At 35.3% G+C, this 19,275-nt stretch overlaps 1 non-coding gene across 1 annotated transcript; it reads left to right on the top strand.

Annotated features, from left to right (window-relative positions):
* Positions 1-13,375: 13,375 nt before the first annotated feature.
* Positions 13,376-13,479, top strand: LOC112098698. Its single transcript, XR_002905807.1, has one exon. It is a non-coding gene; the product is annotated as a small nucleolar RNA R71 (small nucleolar RNA).
* The last annotated feature ends 5,796 nt before the right edge of the window (positions 13,480-19,275 follow it).

Here is a 19,275-nt window from a genome sequence, read left to right as displayed (position 1 = left end):
TGGATCGAACCCTCAAATTATTGAAATATTTTATATCCAAACTTTATTATGCCTAATATAAATATGGAGATTCATAGTTATTTTATGCCCAATTTAAGGAAACTGTAGTTTGAAGACTTATTTTTTGCCTTGTTAAATAAGCTTTTAGAATGAATAAATTGAGGAAATGAGTGGTGATTTATTTATAATAGAGCATTTGTAATAGCTTTTAACTATGCACAAAAATCATTTGATAGATGTAGATAGAGTAACATGCTTGTGCTGAGGTAGGTATTACATTGAAAACTTCTTGTCTGCTATAGTTTGCTATATATATAACCTTTAACAAAAGAGAATAATTGAGTTTATTTATAAATAGCTTATGAGTATTTTTTTCTTTCGAACAAAATAATTTTATTTCTGTTAATTGTTGTTTCTCTAATGGCTGGATATTGGCAGCTAATTTTTTTTTCTTTTCCATGTATTCATATGCAGATTTGATCAATTTGTTTGAAGTGTTTATTCCTCAACTTCACTTATATCCTAACCCATATAGTCTATTAAATGGAGAAGCTGCTGGTGTGATAACGTAATTATACTACTCATATTCAAAGAGTGAAAGGCAGTCATCCTTCTTAATTTAGCTTCTAAATTTATTAAATTTAGCCACAAGCGGTAGGCATTTGATTGGATGGTAGAAATTTTTATGTGTTGAATTTGGATTATTTAGTTATGAGAGTAGGATATCTCATATTTTTGTTATTGAAGTTTTGGAATTTGTAATATATACTAATAATATTTAAATGTGAAATGAAAGCTTTTTTGATATAAATCAATTTCTTTTTGTTATTTTGTGGTGCCTTTTAATTTTACCAATAAATCAATAGGCAATGATCCAATTCAATTTTTTATTTTTTAAAAATAAATTAACTAGTGATACCATGGTAACAGTAATCATAGATACTAATAAAATATCAATAACTACTAACACTATGGTGTCATAATATCAGTGATACTGTAGTAATAGTAATCACTGACACCACTTACAAATGTCACTATATTTTTTACTCCCAGATTACTGACAAAATTAACAAGTGTCAGCGAAAGTAATTTCTAACACTATTCTAAAGTCAGTAAAGACCATTTTTCTAATAGTGTAAGAGAGAAATGGTGGAACACGGCTTTGACAGCCACCGATTTTAAAGAAGAAAAATAATAAAATATTAATAATATTATTTTTAATTGAAAAAAGAAGAGGAAATGAAGCCTATAAATAGAAGGCTTCATTTCCCCTCATTAATCAGACAATGCATTAAATAACCAGGGAGGTGGAACATTTCTCCACTCATCTCGACTTGACATAAAACCCCCCATTCGAGCAATAGTATGGGCAGTGGCGTTCGCAGATTGAGAACAAAAGAGAATGTCACTTCTCATAGAGATTGAGCTAAAGCTCTACAATCAACAATAATAGTACCAAAACCATTAGGATAAACAACCTTATCATGTAAAACATTAAAGACTTGTAAGCTGTCCATCTCTAAAACAATAGACAGAAAAAGAAAACTTCTTAAGCCAGCTAAGAGTTTCCCTTACACCGATGGCTTCAGCCTCACGCGCTTCAAATCTACCAGGAAGGATGTCACTTTTCGCTGCAATAAAGTCACCCCCAGAAGACCGGATGACAGCCCCATTACTAATCATGCCTCTAGAACGAAAAATAACTGCATCAACATTACAATTGTACCACCCTTCACAAGGCCTATTCCAGCAAACTAAGCCATGAACAATTGTACTAGAAACTTAGGGAAAATAAACACTCTTGCGAGCTTGCTTCCAAAGGAACAAATTCTACCCAGCAAGATTTAGGACATATTAGACCCTCCCATTGAAATCTTTTCAGACTTTGTTATTTCTGTTCAACCACAGTCCCCAGCAAACTATAGCAGCAAAACTACAATCATTAATATTACAATGAATAAACAAATCCTCCAACCAGTGAACAAAACTCAAACAACTCCCATTAAACCCAATCATAGAGGATATCTAGCAAGCTTTAGTAAAAGGGCAAGTAACCAAAATATGATACACAGTTTTAAGTGAAGCATTACAAATGGGGCAGAGAGCTTGTACCTCTGATCAACGCTGTAAAAGATTGTCAGTAGTTGGAACAACATTAGCCATTGCTCGCCAAAGAAAGTTTTTAACTTTTGCAAGAACAAGAAGTTGCCGTAACTTACACCAAGCACTGCTAGTAGGAGGAGAATGCATAGTATCTAGTATTCGGTAACAGCTTTAAACCGTATACAACCCTTTAGAATCAGACAACCAAAACCAAACATCATTGTCAAGCCTAGAACTAATAGGAATCTGGCGAATACGATCGTCGTCACTGCTGTTGAAGATATCATCCACAACATCGTAGTCCCAACGACGATGGTTAGGAACCATAAGGCTGTCAACTATTGTAGTTTGGATATTTTCTAGTATAGAAGAAGTGATGAAGCCACTATCATTGTCAAGTAACTAAGGGGCACTGCCAATAACCATTTGATGTCCCCTTCCAATTTGAACACGACTACCCCGTAGAATAGCCGGTTGTGCAGCCAAAATCGATCTCCAAACATAACTAGGATTACTGCCCAACAGAGCCTCGACAAAAGATGTTTTAGGATAATACCTTGCCTTGAACAACTGAGCCACAAGAGAATTCAGATTGTTTAGGAGACACCATCCTTGCTTGCCAAGCATTGCAACATTAAAGAAATGCAATCTTTTAAAACCAATAACCCCATAAGTCTAAGGTTTACATAGCCTATCCCATTTCATCCAAATAATACCCCCACTGCCATTCCCCTTACTGCCCCACCAAAAAGAATTCATCATCTTTTCTAACTCTCTACAAAGATCACTAGGAAAGACATATATATTCATGGCATAGTTGGGCATTGCTTGTGCAACTGTCTTAAGCAAAATCTCTTTACCTGCTCTTGATAACAATTTTTGATTCCACCCTTGTAAACGCTGCCAAACTCTATCATCAATATAATTAAGTACAACAGACTTGCTTCTACCAATAAATGAAGGGAGGCCCAAATAAGTGCCATGATCAACAGTGGCCTCATCCCCAAGGAGATTACAAATCGGGTGAGCAATATCATTTTTAACATTTGCACTGAATGAAATAGATGATTTCTTGTAATTAACCTTCTGACTCGAGGGAGCCCCATATAGAGATAAGACAATCTTCATCAAATGAGCCTCCTGGACATTAGCTTTAAAGAATAAAAAACAATTGTCAGTAAAAAAAAGATGTGTAAGGTGTTGTGCAAATTTTATTGAACTCGCAAGTGCACGAATCTATTGTAATATAGATCAATGGTGACGAGTGTCGATCCCACGAGGAGGTGAATTTTAATTGTGTGTAGAATTAATTTTGGAAATGGGTGGTTGGATTTGTGGTGGAAATGATTTGGAATATACTAAAACTTAAATTAAAACGGCGAGAATAAATTCTAAAATTGGAATTAAAATGGCGAGAATAAATTGAAGAGAAATCTATTGAAATTACGTACTTGGGTATCTGGATTCGTATCAACATGCATCATGGGCTAAATATTCATTATTAATACCAATTAAATCATGAGGGGGGAATCCACACCTCATGAACCACGCTATAATCAATATGGTGCTAAGGGCTTATCGTGCCAAATAATAATAACCTTGTACTATGGAGCCGGTGAAACCAAGGCGGTACTAGACAAGATTAGTATTATTTGTCGACGAGAAGTCAAAACATCCACAAAAATTAGAGGGGAAGAGAAAATAAATTTACCAAATAAAGCCCATGACACATGTTGAGACTTCACCTTCAACCCAAGCTTGAAAGAAAATTAGCCACTTATAATTGAACTAGGGGCAAAATGGAAATTTATTAAAATACGTAGAAAATACAAGATGGAGAAAGAATTACAGAAAATGGATCCCAAAAATAGATTCAGAGATATCAAATTAGGGGGGAGAGACCCACTTTTTATAGATACATGGAGTAAATCATGGTAATCGGATTAAAAACAATTTGGACGCTCAGGATTGCGCCACGTCATCAGTCAACAGTACGGGGTTTGACCACGTGGATGAACAGTAACACGGTTTGACCCGGGTTGAACAGTGATGCGGTTTGGTTGACAATAATCCTGTGTGATGCATGTACCATACGCGAGATTTTTCGTCCACTGATATGCTGTCACGTCACCATCAACAGTACATAAGAATTTTAGCCCAACAGAATCGTGACACCTCATCAGTCAATGCCACATCATCGGTCAATGCCACGTCATCGATCCGTCTATGTGAACAGTGTCATGAACAGTAAGGTAGACAGTACCGTACACGTGAATAGTACCGTACATGTGAATAGTGCCATTTTTCCTTTTATGCTCCTTCTAAGGTTTTCGACTGTCTTGAGTTCAAAAGTGATGTCCGTTTTACCGTCTGATCTCTCGTTTATTGTGAAATGACCATGATGCCCTTAAAATACATAAAATACTTAATTAAAATCAAACACACATAATTAAATTGCAAGAAGCTTAAATACATAAAAGTAAGGGTTGTTAGTAAAACTTGAAATGTAAAATGATGATTTTCTCCTTTATAAATATATATTTTCTAACACTCAACACACCCCCCAACCAGCTTATTGCTAGTCCCTAGCAAATAAAGCGAAAATGAAATTCAAATCCAAAATGATTTTTTTTTAAGAACATTCGTGTTTATTCAATCAGATTAATGATAGAAATAAAAAAAAAGTATAAGCATTATCTCCAGTCTAAAGAAACATCACACCCACATCAACCATCCACATGAATCAGCCTAATAGACTTTGTTATAGCTACTTTCAAGAATGACATATCAAACCCCAAAATCTCACTGGAAGTAGTGACACTCTCACAAAGAAATTAAACCCAATAAAAATAGTCACTCCAATGAATGGTAATTGAGAGAAAATAATAAAGAAGTGATATCACATGCTCTCACCAAGATGAAAGAAATATGCCCTCAGCTTAGAAATAATACGATCTCAAGTCAAACAAAAATGCTAGTCAACCCATTTTATTTATCTCTTTTTCTTTTATTATTATGCACCACTACATCTTTTTAGCCCATATAACTAGCTTCTATTTCAAACTATAGTTCCCTAAAATCAAGAAGGACTTTTATTAGGACGTAACGTAGGCTAGGGACATGGCTAACACAGAAGAGAAATAAGGAAAACAAAGTGTATGTTTGAGAAAAATGCAGAGATTTTTTTTTTTGAAGTTGCAAGGTGTATTTCACCTATTGTTGTTATTTTTATTTTTTTGAAAGAACAACTTTTGTTTTGTTGTTTTTTTTTGCTTTTATTTGGCATAACTTCACTGAACAAAATAATTATTTACATTTTCTTAAACATAAATAGGTGATGGAACTTATAAGACATCGGGTAATACTCCAAATCGGAGTGGGTCAAGGTGATAAGTTGACAAAGAAAATGTTTTTTTTTAAGGCTCAAAATGGGTAACTATGGATATTTAATAAAAGGGATGGCTAGAAAGGCTCAAACGGATCAAAGATGGCCTTTACATCATCTTTTAGGGCTCTAAATAATCATCCATATCTACTAGTTAGATGGGCCTCCCAATGTAGCAACACACATTTTTTTTTTCTTTTTTTTTTATTTTACAATTATTTTTTTAAGGGTTAACTCAAAAGAAATCTAGAGGTCGTATATAAAATAATAAACTGCTAAGTTGTATAAAGAATGAGCAAAGGGTTACTTTCCAAGAAAAATGATAGGCTCAAAAACTCACTTGACACTTATTTATGACATGTTCATTTCTTCAAGCAACTCATATTTGTCTCCGACATCAACATGTAAAGTAGCAAACATAGTGTAATATCACTTAAGACCAAAGATAATACAAATACTAAAATTTAAAATTAATCATGTCATCCAATGTTAAAACAAATAACACAATTTTTTTTTAAACAACATTCTACCCCCCAACCTATTCTAAACATGAAAGGAAAATATGCATGCAGAAATGTGAAAATGATGTAAAAAAATAAATGTTTTTTTTTAACTAAGAATATGCGTTTCTAGAGGCACTACACTCCATATTCAGCCATCTTCGACTCAAATATTTGAATATATTTATAAAGGAGAAATTAAAAAGAAGAAGAAGAATGAACATAAAAACTTAATAAAGAAAAAAAATGTCTAAATTTTTTTTTTTGAATTTTTTTTGTTTTTTGTTTTCAAACGATGAAGATGCGTTTCTAGAGTAACTACACTCCATATTCAGCCATCTTCAACACAAAAAGTTAGCAACAGTTAGTTTCTATAACAAAAAATCAGTAAAAACTTAACCAAGATTCCACAATTGTCGACTATTCCCTCCCCCCAACCAGAACGAAACATTATCCTCAATGTTTGAAAAGAAATAAGTAGAGTTTAGAAGACATCACCTGGGTGGTGTAACACAAAAGAAAATATTTACAAACGGAGAGTTAAATTTAATTTGTACTTCTTACTGCGGCTACTGTTACCGTTATTATTTGGACGCTCCAACACAAAGGTCCAGGAGTCTGGCTCCGGTCTATAAGCTTGTAACAGATCAAGTAGCTCATTAGCAGTGTGAACACAAATAAAAAGTTTTTTGGCATTGGAAGGAACATAATAGTTTTTTATTGCACGGTTAAGAAATGCGATAAAGCCATCATAAAAATTATTGACATTTAACAAACCGATGGGTTTCTGGTGAATGTGCAGATAGGTCCAAGATGCTAGTGTGATAAGTGCCTCTAGTGTTGCAAGATCTCCTGGAAGGAAAATAAAAGCATCAGCATGATTAAGTATTTCAGTTATTCTTTCTTACATACCTGAGACAACTAACTCTTCTCCAGTTGATGAGTCAGACGAACTGCCTAATGGTTTTAGGACTCTTGGGATGATGCCTAACACTTGACTTCCTCTGACAAAAGTTGCTTCAGAGACCATTTTTGATAACCCTCGGTTACCTCCTCCATACACCAAGTGTAATTTTCCCTCTGTTATACTTTGACCAAGATCGATGGCTGCCTCAACGAACTCTTTATGTTTGCCATAGGTAAATCCAGAAAGCACACAAATGTTCTTGAATTGTATATTTGGAGTAGCTGCCATTGAGATACTTCTCAAAAAAATAATTTGTGAGTGCTTGACAAAAAAAATCACATTTAAGAGTCTTGGTGACAGTGGGTCACAGTTGTGTATGAGGTAACATGTCAGTATTAAATAACGCGTAAAGCACGTGGCTCGCGAGTCAAAAAGAAAACAGTAAAAAGGAAAAAGCAAACAGTAATAAGGAAAAAGCAAACAGTAATAAAATTATTAAAGACAATAATGCACACAATAAAACAATAGTGAAATAAAATAACAGTAAAGTGAAAGGATATTTACAGGTAGTTGCGACTGTGGCTCACATCTTCCTCTGGTTTTACATACAGAAACGGCTTGAACGCCCTCTATGGGTCGAGGATAGGCTTCCTATCCAGTTTTCTTATAAACTGGCAAACGAGGTCGTTTATAGTCAGATTTCCGAGACTATATCGTGCATGCTCTTTATGGAATAATGGCCATAACTGGAGAATCGCTCTTTGCACATATCCACTGGGATGCGTTTCAAGAGACAAAAGGATATCATCCAATGACTCCTTATTCAAGCCATCCCTAATGAATTGAATCTTATCTTCCCTGTTATCAGACACCATTCCTAAAGAACATGGGTTTTTATTGCAACTCATTCTGGCACACTTATGACAAGCAACATAAATTCTTTGAGCTCGTCGTTTTCTTGTATAATTTCCTTTACCACAACCAGACATGTATGCAATAAATTTTGGAGGTAACTCACCTGCCGATCGTACTTTAGCCTCGATTAACCAACGGATGTCAGCAAGTATGTTATTCCTTATGAGTAATCGCATGCGTTCGGACCGAGCTTTATAGATCGTAAGGAGGGCATTTTGAGGAAGTGAAGGGAATCACTTGTGAAGCTTCGCTAGAGTCTCGTTTCTGTCCATACCTTCGCTTTAGAATACCAGTTATTATGGGAAACTGAAGTAACCGACTTGATAGTCACGGAGTACCGTTATCCGCCACTTCACCGAGGTAACAAACTAAAGCACACAAACAGAAAAACACATTAAAACACACAAAGAAAATTAAAATCGTCCTCTTATTGAATTTACCTCAAGCTCCAGCTGGATGTCGTAAACACTTCTTTCAATGTCTCTGAGTTGGCTTTCTAAACCCTTAACATAGGCTACTAACTCTGGTGGCTGTAAAGCCCAAATGCGATGTGTTTTACAAAATTGAATCTACCTTTTGAGATGAGTTTTGACACGTTGAAGTGGTTTAAAAATGTTCAAGAGGAACGGTCTAAGTAAGGTACTCATGATTAAAAATGATAAGAGAAAACTTAATAGTTAAACAAACACACTTAGGCAAAAATAATTTCAATTAGCAAAGTAATAATATAAAGAAAGAAAAAAATATCAAATCACCGAAAAGAAAAAAAAATCAATTCAAATCTGGTGGGTCACTCAAATTTATTTCGGTGTCTTCTTCATGTGGTTGGTACTCTAGATATGGCTTTAATCTTTGACCATTAACTTTAAACGTGACGCCATTCTTTGGGTCCTTAATTTCAATTGCCCCATGTGGAAAAACAGTATGTCCAATAAATGGGCCAGACCAACAAGAGCGTAACTTACCTGGGAATAAGTGCAAGTGAGAATTGAATAAAAGCACTTTCTGACCTGGAGTGAAAGATTTTCTCATAATTTGCTTGTCATGGAAGACTTTCATTCGTTACTTGTAAATCTTGGCATTTTCGTATGCGTCATTGCGAATTTCTTCAAGTTCCGCCAGTTGTAATCTTCTTTTTGAGCTGGCTTGCTGCATGTCAAAGTTGAATTTCTTGATGGCCCAATACGCACAATGCTCGAGTTCCATAGGTAGGTGGCAAGCTTTTCCACACACTAACCTGTAGGGTGACATCCCAATCAGGGTCTTGAAAGCCGTTCTATATGCCTATAATGCATCATCAAGTCTTAATGACTAATCTTTTCTGTCTAGCCTCACCATCTTTTCTAATATGTGCTTTATTTCTCAATTGAAAATCTCAACTTAGCCACTGGTTTGCGGATGATATGGGGTCGCCACTTTATGAGTGATTGAATACTTTGTCAAAAGAGCTTTGAATGCTTTGTTACAAAAGTGGGCACCACCATCACTGATTATTGCTCGAGGGAATCTAAAGCGTGAGACAATATTGCTTTTCAAAAATCCTATCACTACCTTGTGATCATTGCTTCTACCCATTTCGATACATAGTCAACAGCAACCAATATGTATTTATTGCCAAAAGAAGAGGGAAATGGTCTCATGAAGTCGATACCCCATACATAAAAAATCTCAACCACTAAAATTGGATTTAGTGGCATCATGGTCCTTCGTGTAATGCTCCCCATTCGTTGACACCTATCACATGAAGAACAAAAAGTGTAAGTATCTCGAAATATAGTTGGCCAATAAAAACCACATTGTAAAACTTTAGTTGCTATTTTTTTAGCACTGAAATGGCATCCACAAGCTTGTTCGTGACAGAATGAAAGATTATTCTGAATTTCATTTTCTGGGACACATCGTCTAACAATTTGATCAGCACAATAGTTAAACAAATACGGTTCATCCCAAAAGAAATTCTTTATCTCTGCAAAGAATTTAGCCTTATCTTGCTTGGTCCAATGCTCTGGAAGTTTACCTATAACAAGATAATTAACTATATCAGCATACTAAGGTAATACTTCCACACTCATTAATTGTTCATCTAAAAATGACTCATTCAATATTAATGGCTTTGTAATTGTGTCAAAATGGAGACGAGAGAGGTGGTCCGCCACAACATTTTATGTCCCTTTCTTATCTTTGAATTCCAAGTCAAATTTCTGCAAAAGTAACACCCAACGAATTAGTCTAGCTTTTGCATCTTTCTTTGTGAGAAGATATTTAAAAGCAGCATAATCTGTGAATATAATTATTTTACAACCAATGAGATAAGATCGAAATTTTTCTAATGCAAACACTAATGCTAACATTTCTTTTTCAGTAGTTGAATAGTTCAACTGTGCATCATTCAATGTCATACTAGTATAGTAAATAACGTGGGGAATTCGGTCAACTCTTTGTCCTAATACTGCTCCTACTGAATAATCAGATGCATCACACATGAGCTCAAATGGTAAGCTCCAGTTTGGGGGCTGAATGATGGGTGATGATGTCAACAACTGCTTTAGTTTTTCAAATGCCACAAGACATGAATCATCAAAGATAACAGGTACATCCTTAGCAAGTAAATTGCATAAGTGTCTATAAACTTTGCTAAAATCTTTAATGAAACGTCTATAAAAACCAGCATGTCTAAGGAAAGATCTTACTTCTCTGACTGTTTTGGGTGGAGGAAGATTAGAAATGAGATCCACATTGGCTTTGTCAACCTCAATACCTTTGCTCGAAATAATGTGACCGAGAACAATACCTTGTTTTACCATAAAATGGCATTTCTCCCAATTTAAGACCAAGTTCTTCTCGATACATCTTTGCAGAACTAGTGTTAGATGATGTAAACATTGATCAAAAGAATCACCAAAGACAGAAAAGTCATCCATAACGACTTCAAGGAATCGTTCAACCATATCAGAAAAAATGCTTAACATGCATCGTTGAAATGTAGCAGATGCATTACATAATCCAAATGACATTCTCCTATATGCAAATGTGCCAAAAGGGCAAGTGAAAGTTGTCTTCTCTTGATCTTTTGGTGCTATAGGGATCTGATTGTATCCTGAGTAGCCATTTAGAAAGCAATAAAATTCCTGACCTGCTAATCTATTAAGCATTTGATCGATAAATGGTAAAGGAAAATGGTCTTTACGTGTGACAGAATTCAACTTTCTATAATCAATGCATACACGTCATCCTGTAGTCACTCTAGTGGGTATCAATTCATTATCAGCAGTCGTAACTACTGTGACTCCTGACTTTTTGGGGACAACTTGTACAGGATTGACCCATGAACTATCAGAAATTGGGTAAATGATACCTGCATCTAATAGCTTAAGGACTTCAGTTCTAACAACTTCTTTTATGTTAGGATTTAACCGACGTTGCATTTCGCTAGTAGATTTAGCATTTTCATCAAGGTGAATGTAATGCATGCAGTCTACAGGGTTTATACCTTTTATGTCTGCTATAGTCCATCATAATGCCCCTTTGTACTCTTTCAAAACATCCAACAACTTATCTTTTTGTTCGTCATTTAGGGATGATGATATGATTACCGGCAGAGTACTTTCTTCTCCCAAAAATGCATATTCCAGAGTGTTGGGTAATGGTTTGAGCTCGAGTTTCGATGGTGATTCTGATGATGGGATGAGTTTCTTCTCTGATGGTGCTAGTTGTTCAACTCTTGTCTTCCATTTATTAGTGTCCATAAATTGTGCTGAGTCAAGCAGGGCGTTGACCTCATCAACCGATCTGTCAATATCAAAATAAAAATCAAAGTGAGTTAAACATGTTTGTAAAGGATCATCACTAAGGTTTGAAAGAAAAGTGTTATCAACTATTGTTTCTATTAAATCCACATCAACAATTCCATCATCTGCATTGTGAGGTTGTTTGGCAATGTTGAAGATGTTCAGCTCCATAGTCATGTTGCCGAAGGACAACTGCATATTTCCAGTCCTGCATTGAATGTGAGCATCCGCAGTTGCCAAGAAAGGTCGGCCTAGAATAATAGGGATGTGCTTCCTTGAATCCTGTATTGGTTGAGTGTCAATTACAATGAAATCAACAGGAAAATAAAACTTGTCTACCTGGATAAGCACGTCCTCCACAATACCACGAGGTATTTTCGTGGACCGATCTGCAAGCTGTAACACCATTGGAGTTAGGTGTAATTCTCCTAGTCCAAGTTTCACAAATACTGAATAAAGCAACAAATTTATACTAGCTCCTAAATCCAACAAAGCATTCTCAATTGTGTGGTTCCCTATACTACATGAGATAGTAGGGGAGTCTGGGTCTTTGCATTTTAAAGGAATTTTATGTTGGAGTATAGAACTAACGTTTTCTGTTAAAAATGCCTTCTTTTGAACATGCATATTTCTCTTTTTAGTACAAAGGTCTTTAAGAAACTTAACATAAGATGAAACTTGTTTAATAGCATCAAGTAAAGGGATGTTAACACTTACCTATTTGAAGATTTCAAGAATCTCACCTGTGGATTTTCTCTTTTTTCCTTTAGCTAACCTCTGAGGAAATGGAGCTTTCGAAACATATTCTCGTGGGTTGGTTTCTTCTCTCTCCTCCGGTGATGAGTCCTTAACACTCACAAGTACAATTTGATTTTCTTTTGTCACCGGCATCTCCACTTTGTTGTCGACTTCTTTTTCTTTTCGCAAGGTCATGACTGCTTTGACCTCTCCATGCTGCTGTGGTGAACTGGTACTTGCTTCATGCACTCCTTTAGGATTAGACACTGGTTGACTTGGAAATTTACCTTTCTCAACAGTCATTGCCAAGGTCTGAACTGAAGAAGCAGGTTGTCCCACCATCCTCTCGAGGCTTGAAACTGATTGAGCTTGTGAGTTGAAGTCTGCTCTCAACTCATTTCGTAGTCCATCAATGGTGCGGTTCTATTGCTTAATCGTGGAGTGAGTAAGATTCTTAAGATTCTGGAATGAATCCTCCCATGGTCTGGGCTGAGTGTAGTTCTGGTTCTGATTGTATAGTCTAAATGGGGGCTGAGAGGCTTGAGGAGCTTGAGGAATTGGTTGCATTGGTGGAACTGGAGTTACTGGTCCATTCTGTTGGAATCCTTAAGACCATGAAAAATTGGGGTGGTCTCTCCATCCAGGGTTATATGTGTTGGAGTATGGGTTGTAATTTGATGGCTTTCTCATTACACCTATGGCATTGGCTTGATCTGAGTATGAGTCATGGTCATGTGGTTCTTTTGATTTAGCAATCGATAACGATGCTATTTGTCGAGCAAGACGTTCAACTATCTCCTTGACTTCTTTAATTTCTGAACTGGATTCGCCAATGTGAACCTCATTTACTCCCTTAATTCTTCTAGTATTCCTGAGTGACCGACTCCGTTGTTGTGAATTATCCGCTTGTCGCTGGAAGAATTCCCAAATCTTTGATGCACTTTTTGACATTAGCTCACCTCCACTTGTTGTCATTAGCCATTCTTGCACATTCGGCAATAATCCCTCCAAAAAGTATTGGCATTGGTGCTATTTCTCATACCCATGATGTGGACACTTCAAGAGTAGCCCATTGAATCGCTCCCACGTTTCGAAAAACTGCTCGTCATCTCTTTGGGTAAACTCTGAGATTTCCCTGCGAATAGCATTAGTTTTATGCACCGGGAAATATTTATTCAAAAATTTCGTTACCATTTGTTCCCATGATGAAATGCTATTAGCAGGTAAAGTATTTAACCATGAACGAGCTCTATCCTTTAAAGAAAATGGGAATAATCTGAGTTTAACATCATCGTCTGAAAAATTTTCATATTTAAAAGTTTGACAAATGGCATGAAAATCATTCAGATGATTATATGGGTCCTCATTTTCTAGGCCATAGAATGTTGGAAGGCAATTTAGCACACTAGGTTTTAGTTCAAAACTCCTAGCAACTACATTTGGGTCAATGCCACGTCATTGATCTGTCTATGTGAACAGTGTCATGGACAGTAACGTAGACAGTACCGTATACGTGAATAGTACCGTACATGTGAATAGTGCCATTTTTCCTTTTATGCTCCTCCTAAGGTTTTCGACCGTCCTGAGTTCAAAAGTGATGTCCGTTTTGCCGTCTGATCTCTCGTTTAGTGTGAAATGACCATGATGCCCCTAAAATACATAAAATACTTAATTAAAATCAAACACACATAATTAAATTGCAAGAAGCTTAAATACATAAAAGTAAGGGTTGTTAGTAAAACTTGAAATGTAAAATGATGATTTTCTCCTTTATAAATAAACATTTTCTAACACTCAACATAAGGCATGAAGCACCCCTAGCAATCTTGAACCCATGTAACAATCCTGCTCTCTCATAATGGTTAATAAGTGAGCTTAATCTTTCAACACAAATAATAAAGAGGCATGGTGATAATGGATCGCCTTGCCAAACACCGTGGCTAGGCACAATAGGGCCTATTTCCATCCCATCGCGAGAAATCTTGTAGGTTACAGTAGTCAGACATAACATAATTAAATTAACAAAACCATAATCAAACCCCATCTTGAGCATAATAGATGATAAAAAACTCCACTCAATTCTATCATATGCTTTAGCCATATCAATTTTAAAAGTTGCTGCCCTTTCCTTACCTTGCCTTTTCCTCTTTAGATAATGCAGAACCTCAGCCGAAATCAAAATATTATCAGTAATTGCTCTACCCGGAATAAAATCACTCTAAGAGACCGAAATAATAGACCCCAAAACCAACTTAAGCCGACTAGCTAGCCTTTTTGCAACAATTTTATAAAGGACATTACACAATGCCATCGGTATGAAATTAATTATATATTCAGGATTGGGTTTTTTGGGAATCAAGACAACAGATGTCTCATTCAAACCAACAGGGAAATCACATTGCCGAATAAAACCCAGACATACAATAGAGACATCATCACCAACTATTGACCAAAATTTTTTAAAAACAAATGGGGTTCATACCATCTGGCCCTGGTGATTTATCTAGATGCATGTTGAAAAGTTACTTACATCTACTGGACTCAAGGGCTCCATAAGAGAATGATTCTGCTCAGCCTTAATCCTTGGCTCCACACATTAGAGGACCTCAACACAAGAGCCACCTTCAGAGGAGAAATATTAGTGAAATACCCGCTAATTATCTCGTTAATTTCTTCTTGAGTAGTACACTCTGCCCCTGAGTATTTCGAAGCTTCCCGATCATATTTTTCTTTTCCGTGCTGAAGCCATAACTTGAAAATACCTTGAGTTCATGTCACATTCTTTAAGCCAAATGGATTTTGCCTTCTGCTTCTAAAAAATCTCATGGCTATGCAGTAACTCATTATAACATTTTCTAGCTTCAATAAAACCGTCCACACTGGCAGAAGCCACCCCGTAACAAAGCCATTTTCTTCTTACACTCCAAAATATGAGCTCGAAAATCACGCATGAGGCAGCTACCCTTAGGGGTGGGCAAAACCGGATTCGGGTCAACCCGATTGAGTTTCGAGTTGTTCGGGTTAGACAAAAATCAATCCGAATGAAACCAGAATTGTTGACCTGACCAGATCCGATCTGAATTCAGTTGAAATCAGGTCAATTTCGGTTAATGCAATTTTTCCCTATTTTTGTAGGTTTTAGGGTGGTTTTAAGACATTTTTCTTAATTGTAGTTCTTTTTATTAATTTTCAACCCAAAAAAAGAAAAGAAATTGCTATGAAATCAAATGAATAAAGTTAAAATGCTACAATAGAATTTTTTTCCTATTGCCTTGGAGGGTAGGACTAGGATTATTATTTGCTCAATTAACAAAGTCCAAACTTAATAAAAGTTAAAATTAATACAAACTTACAAATCCAAAGTTAATAGGCTATTAGTCTCCATTCAAAGCACAATTTCGAAATACTAGTCTTTAAAAGTTTGAAACACAAACTCAGAAATCACAAATCACAAAGTTCGAAAACACATTGGGTGTACATGCTTCCCACGCTTCTCACTTAAAACATTAATTTAAAACATAATTAAATTGTTCGAAAACACAAATCACAAAGTTCAAACATAAAACTAGATAAGCTTCATTGGTTCCTCCACCTTAGTTCCTCCACAACTCCACGCAAGCACTTTGACAAGTTCTAAATTCAAATTCTTAAACTCCAAGTTCAAGCACCGATTGCCTAGAGAAGGATTGAAGAAATGTACAATAACTATTTTCTTTAAGTCATGTTGCAAATGAATAAACTCAATTCATATCAAAAATTGAGCAACTAAACTAAATTCATAAGGTTACACATCAAACACAAATACAAATAAATAAATATAATATCTTTAATTGAGCTAAAGGGGTGTTACAATCTTTCTAATTTCCATTATAAATTTATAATTACAAATTAATATAATATGTTTAGCAATTTTTTCATTACACACACACACACTTGATTATATATATAATAAAAAAAATTAAGTCAATCATGCTTATTTTATGGCATTCATCACTAAATCAAGTTAATAATAATACTAGACAATAATACTATTCTATCAACTTCAACTTGTCTAACTAAAACAATTACAAATTTATAATTTTACAAACTACAATTAAACTTAAAAATTTAAAACTATAACAACTATAATTATAGTTTAAATTACAACTTAATAGTACTATAATATCAAATTATGAATAATAATATATGTTAAAAGTTACCTTTTAAACATCCATAACACTAATGTCGGCGCTCACCGCTTCCACTGTCGAAGCTTGCAATCTTATAAACTCTATAAAAAAAAAAGAAATTAGAAAGTAACTCAAGTACATGACTACATGTAGATGTTCTATATAAAGTTATAATGCATTTTAAATATATTATGTATATAATGTATGATAAAAAATTAAAAACATTACCTTCTTGTAATTCCATATGAAATATTTGCTCCTTAATGTCTTCTTGGAGGTTGTAGACAGGATTGGAAAAAAGTTTAGATTGCAGCCAATTTTCAGTACATATCAATGCCTCAACCATAGTCGAGGTTAAAGAACTCATATACTTATCAATAATACGACGCCCAGTGCTAAAGGTAGACTCAGATGGCACTGTAGAAGCAGGAACAGCAAGGACATCCTTTGCAATTTTCTCTAGAATTGGATACCTCGAACCATTCACCTTCCACCAAAGTAAAACATTAAGTTTAAAATTGTCGGGATCTTCAAGTGGGTCCTTCAAGTATCTTTCCACCTCAAATGCTACTCTTATGCTCTCATTCTGAACATAAACCTTCTTGGCATATCTAAGGAAAGGGCGAGCAACTCGAAAAGTGTCATCACCTTCACCACCAACAACATCAACCAAATTAGCCTTAGTTGTAAAACGTTGAGAAGAGCTTGTACCACCATAGCTGCCACCAAAACCACTCTCACTATACATCGATGGTGTGGAACTAGTGGAGAATGCACTATATGCATCATAAAACTCATTCAACAAATTCTTCACTGCTTTGGTCATTTGTTCAACCATCAAACTATCATTACCAAAAATAATCTAAAAATATGTTTAGCAAAATCTATTTTCGCTCGTGGATCAAGAATAGGGCAACAATTAACATTTTGTTTATCTTTCCTGTGGACTCCCAATACTTATCAAAATTTTCTCTCATATTATAAGCCATAAAGGACACTCAAGGATCTATACTTTCTTATAGTGCAGTCAATGAACTCTCAATTAAGCTAATAATATCATAACAAAGATTAGAAGTCACACTCAAAGAGGCAGAAAACAACAATGTGGCATCATAAAATACCTTCAAAAACTTCACAATTCGTTTAGCACTCTCTCAGTCATCCGGTCCAGGTGGGCCTACCCTTTTAACATTATTTTCTTTCTCAGCAAAGTATGCCTCATAAGGTTTATCCACTTCTGCCATTCTATCAAATGCCGCTTGAAATTTTAGCGCAGTCATCAACATCAAATACGTGGAATTCCACCTCGTAGGGCAATCTAAAACAATAATTCCCTTTGGACAATTCACCAGCTCAACACATTGTTTAAATGTCCGCAGCCTCGTAGTGGAGGATCTCACGTACTTCACAACATTCCGAATAGCGGCAGCACTAGCATGCAACTCACCTAACCCTGAAACACCAATCAAATTCAAAATATATGCATAACAACGCACATGCATATATTGTCTCGCCAATACAAGTGCATCATCATTCCTCCAAGCAAGCAACTGCATAGTGATATAACCAACAACAATATCATTTGTAGTGGCATTATCAACAATTATTGCAAACAACCTCTCAATCCCCCAGTCCTGTAAGCAAGCCACAATCTTTTTGCCAATTGACTTCCCTCTATGATCTTCGATTGTGCTAAAACTAATGATCCGCATATTCAAACACCAATCACTATCAATAAAATGAGTTGTAATCACCATGTAAATCATATTTTGAACAGAAGTCCATAAATCAGTTGTAAGAGACACCCGCTACTTATTGTTGCAAATCAAACTCTTTTACATTGTCTTTTCCTCCAAAAATAACTTCATAATATCTCTACCAATAGTTCTTCGAAATGACATAACAAACTGCAGGATAGCTACATTGCAGAAATGCCTAAATCCTTTGTTGTCTACAAAACTAAGCGGCAACTCACCCATAATAATCAATTACTGTCCTTCGACATGCGTCTTGACTCCATCCTTTACCCAAAACCAAATTACTTGTATTTTCTTCGCTGCCCTCAGCTATCAATTACCCATTCCCCATAATAATATGATATTAGTTGTCTATCTATATCTTAATTCTTATTATAAACCCTTTAATTTCAAGCCCAAATTACTTGTACTTAACGACTTAACAGATGATTAACATACAATATAATATTAATTGAATTAGTTAATTTTTTAAGGTTGAAGGCTTCAAGTGCACATAATCATATAACACATTATAATTATAAAATATATGTAACAGTAACATAATACTTAATTTTAATATTTAATCTACCTAATGTCCTAATTTATTAACAATTATCAATTAACATTATTTCAATTATTAATAATTGTAAATTTTTGTTATTTATTAACAATTAATAAAAAATTATTCATAAAAAAATCATAAATACACAAATTTTCTTGATTTTATTACTAACATTTAAAAATACATAGTTACAACAATCAAATAATAACCAATTACATAATAAATAACCAATAATTAAGCATATATAACTATATAATAAATACCATGAAAGATTGAAAGTTATGAAACTTCAAAGCTTCAAAATCGGGTTTGGGTCACAAAGCCATAAAGGGAGAAAGCTCGGGTCGGGTCGGGTCGTGTCGGGTTGGAGGCTTCAGCCTTGGAGCAGCCAATCAGTGGCCACGACAGCAGATGGCAGCAGATCACAGCAGCAGATCACAGCAGCAGATGGCAGCAGATGGCGGCAGCAAAT

Source organism: Citrus clementina, unplaced genomic scaffold (genome assembly GCF_000493195.1).
Source record: "Citrus clementina cultivar Clemenules unplaced genomic scaffold, Citrus_clementina_v1.0 scaffold_5, whole genome shotgun sequence".
NCBI classification, from domain to species: Eukaryota; Viridiplantae; Streptophyta; class Magnoliopsida; order Sapindales; family Rutaceae; genus Citrus; species Citrus x clementina.
This window is presented reverse-complemented; position numbering and strand designations above follow the sequence as displayed.